Below are 9,956 nucleotides of genomic sequence, written 5' to 3' on the forward strand. Positions count from 1 at the left end.
ACTCCTTTTCACTCTTCTAAAGTGATGTCCTATGAAAGGCCAACCTTGTTAAAGGTTACAAGACACATTGTTAAATGTGACCTAGTTAAAGAATTTCAATCACCATGTTAGAAGTGAGCCTTGTTTGAGGACTTTATGCCATTCACTTGGAATGCCACTCGGTTAAAGGATTTACGAATGAATATTAGGTTAACCTTAATACAAAGGATTTATAATTGTTAGAGAGTAACAATAGAGCTTTGATCTGATACAACTTACAACTTCTCTTATAGATTACAGATCTCTATTTAGTCCTAAATTTTGCTTGGCCTTCATGCTTTGCAGCTCTGATAGCTTGTTCACCCTTCAAGCATTCATCCTCTTAAGCCTTCTTGCTTAACATGTCATTGCAGACTCTTCTCTTAGTTCACTTGATGAAGAAAAATTCTTAACTTCTTCCCTTCCTTAGGTTGTTGCACATGACAACTTTTCTTCATGACCAAACATTCCTAGAAATAGGAAATTAGGATATTTTCCTTACTCATTTTCCATTGTCCAAATTTAAGGTTTGGATGGATTAGGTAGGATATAGTATGTCTATCCCATATGTCATATGTCTTCTAGAAACTTCTTCTAGAATCCATTTGAATTCACTTAAAAATGGTTTACCTCAAATTCTATGCCACCATCTCATCAAACCTTATCTTCCACCTAGTTCACAAAATTCAAGAAAATAAACTTGTCAGCTTAGATTCAGTAAACCTTCGATCTTTAAAATAATGTAGCAGCTCAACATTATCAACCTTCTAATGCTTGACACATACTATGTTGTTCGACATCCACTATAAAATCACTCAACTTCAGCTAAAGTTTACTAATGCTCAGCATCAACTAAACTTTACTTAGCATCAATTGTCTTGTTGTAAACCTACTATCCACTTGGTCAAGCTTGGCAGACAAACTTTGTGTATCTTGTTCTTCTAAACTTTTTAAGTGTAACCAACATTTGTAACCCTAAGTAGATTATCAATACATTGTGTTATCACTAGCTTAATTGATCCTTGTACTTCAATATATAATCATAACTCAACCTTTCCTTGAGGTGCTTTTTTTACATATTATTGATCAAATCCTCTTCATAAATCAACTAAGTGATAGTACTTGAATCTTATAAGTAGTTGTCTTACCAAAAAGTAGTAGGTTTGACATTAGTGAAAAAACAATGATTGAAAAACATAGTTTTCTTCAACAATCTCCCTCTTTCAATAATCTCTCTTAATAATGATCTTTTCAATTAGATCTCAATAGAAAATATGGGAAAATTTGTTCAATTAAGTGTGGTCTTTTATATTTTGAGTAGAGGGAATCCTATGACAAACTACCTTTCAAATACTAGTTTATTGCACTTTTTAAAAGTTTGTAACTATCTGAATAGTCACTGATCAGTAAGCAATGGGTGGGAATGGCTAGTTATCTTACATAGGCTAAAAAAGAAGATATGAAGGACAAAAATAAAATAATTAAATCTTGTTGCGTTGTCTCTAGATGAAGTTACAACAATTGATAATACTTCTTGAGTGTACATGCATGTTTATACTATAAACGATATTTTTTGTCAACCCTTTCCACTATTTCTTGCTAAATTAAATTGTAGTGTGACATCCAAAATTTATATGATTTATTAAAGAGTACTCTAATTGATTTTAGAGCTATGGATAACATGGAGATTGCCAAAATGTTGGTGTGTGTTGGAGTAGATGGAGTTTTATTAATGAAAGGTCATAAAGGTGGTTTCTGTAAAAAGATTTAGAATGGTTTGACACCCTACGCTATTGTCATTTACTATATGGCCCATTGAATGAATCTAGATTTTGGAATTATCAGCAATTTTGGTTGTGTAAGTAAAGTGGAATATCTAATCAAAGAGCTTTACCAATATTTTTGTTGAAGTCCAAAATGATTCCAAGAATTTCAACACTTTGCTCAAGGACTTACTTATGGGAGAAAGCTTCTTAAAGACATAATACCAGATGGATCTCTTTGGACAGACTAGTGCATCAAGTATTCTCTAAATATTTGTCATTTCTTGGACTAATCCACTCTGTGTGAGATAGATTCCCTTAGCTATATTCAAGTCTAAGTAATGTTAAGACACTCTTAACTTTAGCAGCTATTCTCCGCATGCTAAAGGACATAAGAAATATTATGAAAAGTTCTCAACAAAGAGCTATGTATATTGAAAAATATAATATGCTGCATAGGATGACATGTAATAGCTTGGATACTCTATATCAATTACAACCATTAGATGAATCAAAGTTTGCAAAGTGGATAGAAATCATAGATTTGAACAATCTTAGGAATTGTTTACATATTTGTGCAAACGATGAAGTATGTGCTAGGGTATGTGGAGTTGACATACTAGTGCAGTACTATGCTTGCATTGACCTTGAGTCTAAACTCAATGAATCAGGAAGTGAAGTAGAATAAGAACCATAGAAGGTACTTTCACATGGTACAAGTGAAGACTTTAAGAGGATCAAAGACTTTTTAAAGTAAGTTTGCTGTAATCTGTCATCCCAAATTAGATTCAGATTCCCTCCAGAGGAACTGCTCAAACCAATGTCTATTATTTTTTCTCAATATTGGTCTCTAAAATGTCCAAGTGATTTGTAAAGAAGGATGAAAAAATTGATTAAGCATTTTTGCAAACCTAAAGTAATTAATGGAGAAACTATTGTTGATCTCATATTGGTTTTGACAAGTGAGTGTCTATACACTTAAGTCATTTACTTAGTTCATGCCAAACAAGTAGTAAATGTCAAGCACAACATGTATAAGATAGAGCATGCCAAGTCCATAGTGAGTGTCAAGTCACTCAATTGTTGAGCATATGGTGAATGCTAAGTGATATAGAAGTTGAGTAAGTAGAGCATGTTGATTCACAGTATAAAAATCAATATATGCCAAGCATTAGAGACCTCAGATGTTGAGTAACATAGTTTTGTCTTAGTTTTTATTAATGGCACAAACTACTATGTAAACTATTTTTGAGCTGACTTATAGTATGAATTATGATATTTTGGTGACAAGGATGAACCTTAAGTTGGAATCCCTATGAATTTCATGCATCCAATTAGGAAAAGGGAAGGTTTAAGTAGAAAAATGGATGAATCACAATCGTTGATTCATACCTATCCCTAAGTCACCTAGATCTTCTTAAGGAGGAAAAACCCTAAACTTCATATGCGTGTGGAAGAAGTGAAGAGAGAAGTTTGCATGCATAAAAAAAGCATTCATGGTGGCTAAGGTATTGTGAAGTAAAATTGTATTGCAGAATCAATTAAAGGAGAATAGAGGAAGGGAATAGTATACATCAGAGAGACATCTGATCAAGAAGAATCAAGAATACATGAGTTTAGAGGTGATCTATCATCACAAAACAAAGTGCTAATTGCAAGATTAATGCTAAGATATTCTAATAGGTGAATTAGTTAAATTTCTTAATAGAGTAGTCCTAATAGGCTATATTGAAATCCTCTAACAAGGTACTTACTTAATTTTGAGTTAAAGTCCTTTAACAAGGAACACTTTTAATAGGGTGTTGAAATCCTTTAATAGGTTAAAACCTAACAGTCTTTGTAAGCTTTTAACAAGGTAGACCTTTCATAGGGCAGATCATGTTTCATGATCAAACATTGTAGCCTTCATCGGATACATATTATTACTATAGTAGTGAATATTTATGGGTTTCATCCCCACCCCAATTTTACCTTCTCTTTGGAGGGTTTCTAGGAAATCATATTTGGTGTCATATATGTGTGAATGCTTACTTGTTTACATGATTTAGATATACATACTTTACATGGTATTTCAGTTTACTTATTGAATGAATGAGATGGATGTGTGGTGAATCTTTTATAGGTCAAAGTTTAAACTATTGATCAAGCTTACCAATTTATGTTTGACAATGATGTTGGGTTCAGTGGAGGCTAAGAGAGTTTTTAGTACTTTGGGCTTCTTGAAGTCAAAGGTTAGAACCAAATTAGACAAAAAATTGGATAATTGTTTGAGGCTCTATAATTCGAGGTATGAGGCAGATAGTTTCCCTTGTGACGAGGGTCTCAACATTTGGAGAAACTAATGTCAAATAAGATGGATGGCCAACATTTCAAACCCAAGTGGCAATGTCAATAGTGGTGGTGGTGGCAATGGCAGTGATGGTGGCAATGATTTATGTCCTAATATTGGAAGCGATGAAGATGAAGTTTACTTTGGCATGCATACTATCAATGAATATGAAGAAACCACAATGACCAATCAAATTCTATATACAATAAATGAGGAGGATTTTGATGATAGTGATGCTGAGCCAGTCTAGTTGGATTGGCAGTTATAGCAACTTCTCAACTTCAAGTTCTCACTTATGTGTGAGTCAAGTAGTAGGGTAGTAGCTCCGCTCTTACCATTTTCAATTCAAATTAATTTTTATTCTCTGGTCTTACCAATAACTAAGACTCTATCTACTAATTAATTATGTTTGTAAGAGTTAATTTATACCCTTAATTCATAGTCCTATTACTGATGCTTGAATTTTTTTCAACATGTTGATGTTACATGTTGAGATTTTCATTGAAACTAGATTTTATTTTTAGAGTCTACACATGTTGAGATTTTCATTGATTCTAGTTTTATAAATGTTGAGATTTTCATTGATTGTATTTTTTAAACATGTTGAGATTTTCATTGATTCTTATTTTTATACATGTTGAACTTGACATTTTCATTCATTCTAGTTTTTAGACATTTTTAGATTTTCATCGATTCTAGTTTCTTTAAGAAATTGTAACATAATGCATTTTATAGAATAAGCTTTCTTTAAAAAAAATATAATTTATAATTATAAATCAGCATGTAACATAATACATTTAACAATTACAAATAATTATACAACTATAGAGCTTAGAGAAGTAGAATATTAAAAATGTTTGCAAATGACTCAATGTCAAATGACCCTAAATTTGCTTTTATAGATACAAGGGAGAAACAATAGTTGTAGGTCTGTTTGTAATTCTCTCTCTCTCTCTCTCTCTCTCTCTCTATATATATATATATATATATATATATATATATATATATATATATATATATATATATATATATATATATATATATATATATATATATATATAATCAGATCAGTACTATATTATGTGTATACAATCACATTGCCACATTTCCAATTGTACAATTTTTTCAAGTAGGAGTAGGGAAATTTTTTTCCATCTACTCTATGTAGTATTAGTATACCTGGCTATCCAGCTATCCTAATATGTTGGATCTTGATTCCTATAACAATTAACATCAAAGAAAGTTGAAATTATATCCAAAATTTAAAATTAAAGAGAAAAACATAACAAAAAGGTTATAGTACTATCACTTAATAAGTTGTTAATTCCTAGTGCTATGAAAGACACTAATAGATTTAGTAGATGACCAACTCCAATGATGTTCTTTAAGACACTCCATTCTGCATCATTTGGAAGCTCTATTTTTTTGAGGATGTAACCTCATCAACAATGAATAATTTAAAGATATATTTTTATATGAAACAAGGAATTTATGTATAACTACAATCATTGTTGACAGTGGTTTGATGCAAGTTGCAATTCTTTCTAGAGTGGTTTCCTCAGGCAAGTTTCCTAAATTAGAGTTCATGGTGTTGTGTAAATTTTTCATGTAATCTTCTTTTCCAATGAATTTTCCATCTAAGTTAGCTCAATTTAGTAATCCAACATTTAGAAAGTGAAGTATGTTGTGATTCATCTTCATCAAGTATCTAGAAGTAGATTTTTGAGCTTTATCTATTTTCATTAGGTTTTTCATAATTTTTATAGACAGTGAAAGTCATTACAGAGGCATCACAATGATTGTTTATTCCTTGGTTTTCCAAATCTCTATCACTAGATCTCTATACTTTATTCAAATTTTATTTTTCAATATTTTCTAAGGAAGTTGTGAAGATAAATTTTTTATCCTCAACATCTTGTTTTTCATTTTCAAAGACATCTCTGATATTGCTATTTAAATCAAGCTATTCAAACAAGCTATCATTTTTCTACATTAGTTTCTCCCAAATTTCTTGTTTGACAAACTTAACCATGTTTATTATAGTATCCTTAACATGATGGTCTTTTGAAAATGTATTTATATTTTGTGCACTTGTATTCTCCATCTTTTTCTTCATTTTAGACATCTCTATTTCACTCTTTTTCTATATTTCCTCTACTTGCCCTTGCCAAATAATTTCTCTCTTCCTCTCATCCTCCAATTCCTTCTGAAAATGTTGGACTTTCTTTGTAGTAGTCACGTCTTCTTTCTTCTCATCCTCGAGTTCATTTTCAAATCATAGATTATCTTCACAGTAGATTCCTCCTTTTTCTTTGCATTGTTCAATTCCTTCTTCAAATCATGGAGTGTGTTTGCAGTATGAGTAGACTCCTCTGTCTTTGTATTCTCTAATTCCTTCTTCAAATCAAGGATTTTCTTTGCAAATGACTCCTCTTTTTTTCTTCGCATTCTCCAATTCCTTCTTCACAAAAAAATGGTCTACTTTACACTTTTTCAAAGAAAAAAGAGGAGTCAACTACAAAGAAAATCCTTGATTTGAAAAAGGAATTGGAGAATACAAAGAAAGAGGAGTCTACTCTACTACAAACATGCTCCATGATTTGAAGAAGGAATTGGGAAATGTGAAGAAAAAGGAGTCCACTACAAAGAAAATCCAAGATTTGAAGAAGGAATTGGAGGATGAGAGGAAGATAGAAACTATTTGGCAAGGACAAGTAGAGGAAATATGGAAAAAGAGTGAAATAGAGATGTCTAAAATGAAGAAAAAGATGGAGAATGAAATTGCACAAAATATAACTACATCTTCCATAGACCGTCATGTCAAGGATACTATAATAAACCCAGTTAAGCTTATTAAAAAATAAATTTGGGAGAAACTAAAGTAGAATAGTGATAGCTTGTTTGAATGGCTTGATTTAAATAGAAATATCAAAGATGTCTTTGAAAATGTAAAAAAATATGTTGAGTATAAAAAGGTATCTTCACCACTTCCTTAGAAAATATTGCAAAATTATTTTTGAATAAAGTACAAAGATCTAGTGACAGGGATTTGGGAAACCAAGGAATAAACAACTATTGTGAGACCTCTATAATAACCTTTGTTGTCTATCAAAATTGTGAAAAACTAATGTAAATAGATGGAGCTTTGGAATCTACTTCTAGAGAATTATTGAAGATGAATCACAACATACTTCACTTGCTAAATGTTGCATTAAAAAATTTGACTGACTTAGACAGAAAATTTATTGGAAAAAAAGATTACACGAAAAATTTGCACAACACCATGAACTCTAATTTAGGCAACTTTCCTGAGGAAACCACTCCAAAAAGAATTAAAAGTTGCATCAAACAACTATCAATAATGAATGCAGTTATAGATAAATTCCTCAATTCATATAAAAATGTCTTTTCAAATTATTCATTTTTGAAAAGGTTACAACTATTAATGTAAAACCTAAATAAAATAGAGCTTCCAAATGATGCAGAATGAAGTGCCCTAAAGAACATCATTGGAGTTGGGTCATCTACTGAATCTGTTAGTGTTAGTCATAGCACTAAGAAGTATCAACTTAGTAAGTAATATTACTATAATAATTTTGTTACTTGTTGCTCTTTAATTTCAAATTTTGATTTAATTTCAACTTTGTTTGATGTTAATTGTTACAGGAATCAAGAGCCAGGCATACTAGTACTGCACAGAGTAGATGAAAATGTTTCCCTACTCCTACTTGAAAAAATTGTACAATTGGCAATGTGATTGTACACACATAATGTAGTACTAATCTGATTATATATACAATTACAAACTGGCCTACAACTATTGTTTCTCCCTTATATCTATAAAAGGGAATTCAAGGTCATTTGACATTGAGTCATTTGTAAAGGGGTTTAGTATTCTGCTTCTTAAGGCTCTATATTTGTATAATTGTTTGTAATTGTTAAATGTATTATGTTACACATTGATTTATAATTATAAATTATAATCCAATTTTTTAAATAGAAATCTTGTTTCATAAAATGCATTATGTTACAATTTCTTAAAGAAACTAGAATCAATGAAAATCTCAACATGTTCAAAATTTTTTTTAAGCATCTATAATAGGAAAATGAATGAAGGGTATAAATTAGCTTCTACAAACATAATTAATTCATGATAGAGTCTTAGACATTCATAAGACTAGAGTACATAAGTTAATTTGAATTGAATTGTAAGGCTAGAGCTTCTAGCTTACTATTTGACTCACAGAGAAGTTATAACTTGAAGTTGAGAAGCTGTTATAGTTGTCACTTCGACTAGATAGGTTCAACATCATTGTCATCAAAATCCTCCTCATTTATTTCATATAATATTTAATTGTTAATTATGTTTTCTTCAAATTCACTGTCAGTATGTATGCCAAAGTCAACTTCGTCTTCATTTCTTCCAATATCATGACATGAACCATTGCCACCGCCACTAACACTACCACCACCACTTGGGTTTGAAATGTTGGTCATCCCTCTTCTTTGACATTTGTTTCTCCAAATGCTGAGAGGCCTCTCATAAGGGAAACTATCTACCTCATACCTAGAATTATAGAGCCTCAAATAAGTATCCAAAATTTTGTCTAATTTGTTTCTAACCTTTGACTTCAGGAAGCTCAAAGTAATAAAAACTCTCTCATCCTCCACTAAACCCAATATCATTATCAAACATAAATTAGTAAGCTTGAAATATTTTGGTATTAACTCTCTCAACTAATTTCTCTGACCAAGGTTCTTCCAAAGCTTTGTTACCACTCCCTCTTTATTTGTATTCTCCATAAGATCATATATTGTTCCCTCATTATATTTGCAAAATAATATGATTGATCTCTAAATTAAGTTTCATCTAAAATTCCATTATAGTCAGTCCATTGATTACTTTAAGTTTTCAACAATGCTTAATCAAATTCATCATCCTTCAAAAATCACTCAAACAATTTAAAGACCAATATTGTGAAAAAAATAGACATTGCTTTGAGCAGTTCCTCTGAAGGTAAATTGAATCTAATTTGTGATGAAAGATTGTAGTAAACTCACTTCACAAATTCAAGCACAAAGTCTTTGATCTTAATGAGGTCTTCACTTATAAAATTTGAAAGTACCTTCTTTGGTTCTAATTTTACTTTGCTTCTTGATTCTTTGGGGTTGAATTCAGGGTCAATGTAGGCATAGTACCGCATTAATATATCAACTCCATGTACCCTAGCACATACCTCATCATTTGCACCAATAGGTAAAAAGTTCCTAGGATTGTTCGAATTTGTGATTTTTAACCACTTTGCAAACTTTGATTCATCTAATGGTTGTAATCAATATAGAGTATCGAGGCTATTACATGTCATTTTACGTAGCTTATTATATTCTGTAATATACATAGCTCTTTGTTGAACATTTTTATAATATTTCTCATGTCTTGTAGCATGGGGAGAATAGTTGCTAACTTAAAGAGTATCTTAACATTAATTAGACTTGAATATAGTTGAGAGAATCTATCTCATGTGGAGTGGATTAGTCAAGAAATGATGGATATTTAAAGAATACTTGATGCATCGGTCCATCCAAAGAGATCCATCTAGTATTATTGTCTTTAAGAAGTTTCCTCCCATTAGTAAGTCCTTGAGAAAAGTGTTGAAATTTCCAGACTCATTTTGGACTTCGACAAAAGTATTGATAAATCATTTTGATTATTGATTCCACTTTACTTACACAACCAAATTGCTAACAAATCCAAAAGCTAGATTCATTAGATGGGCCATGCAGTAAATGGGAATAGTGTAGGGTGCCAAATCATTTTGGATCTTTTTGCAAAGATCGCCTTTATG

This window comes from Cupressus sempervirens, chromosome 9 (genome assembly GCF_028749045.1).
Source record: "Cupressus sempervirens isolate cs-2001-9-10 chromosome 9, ASM2874904v1, whole genome shotgun sequence".
Classification (NCBI taxonomy): domain Eukaryota; kingdom Viridiplantae; phylum Streptophyta; class Pinopsida; order Cupressales; family Cupressaceae; genus Cupressus; species Cupressus sempervirens.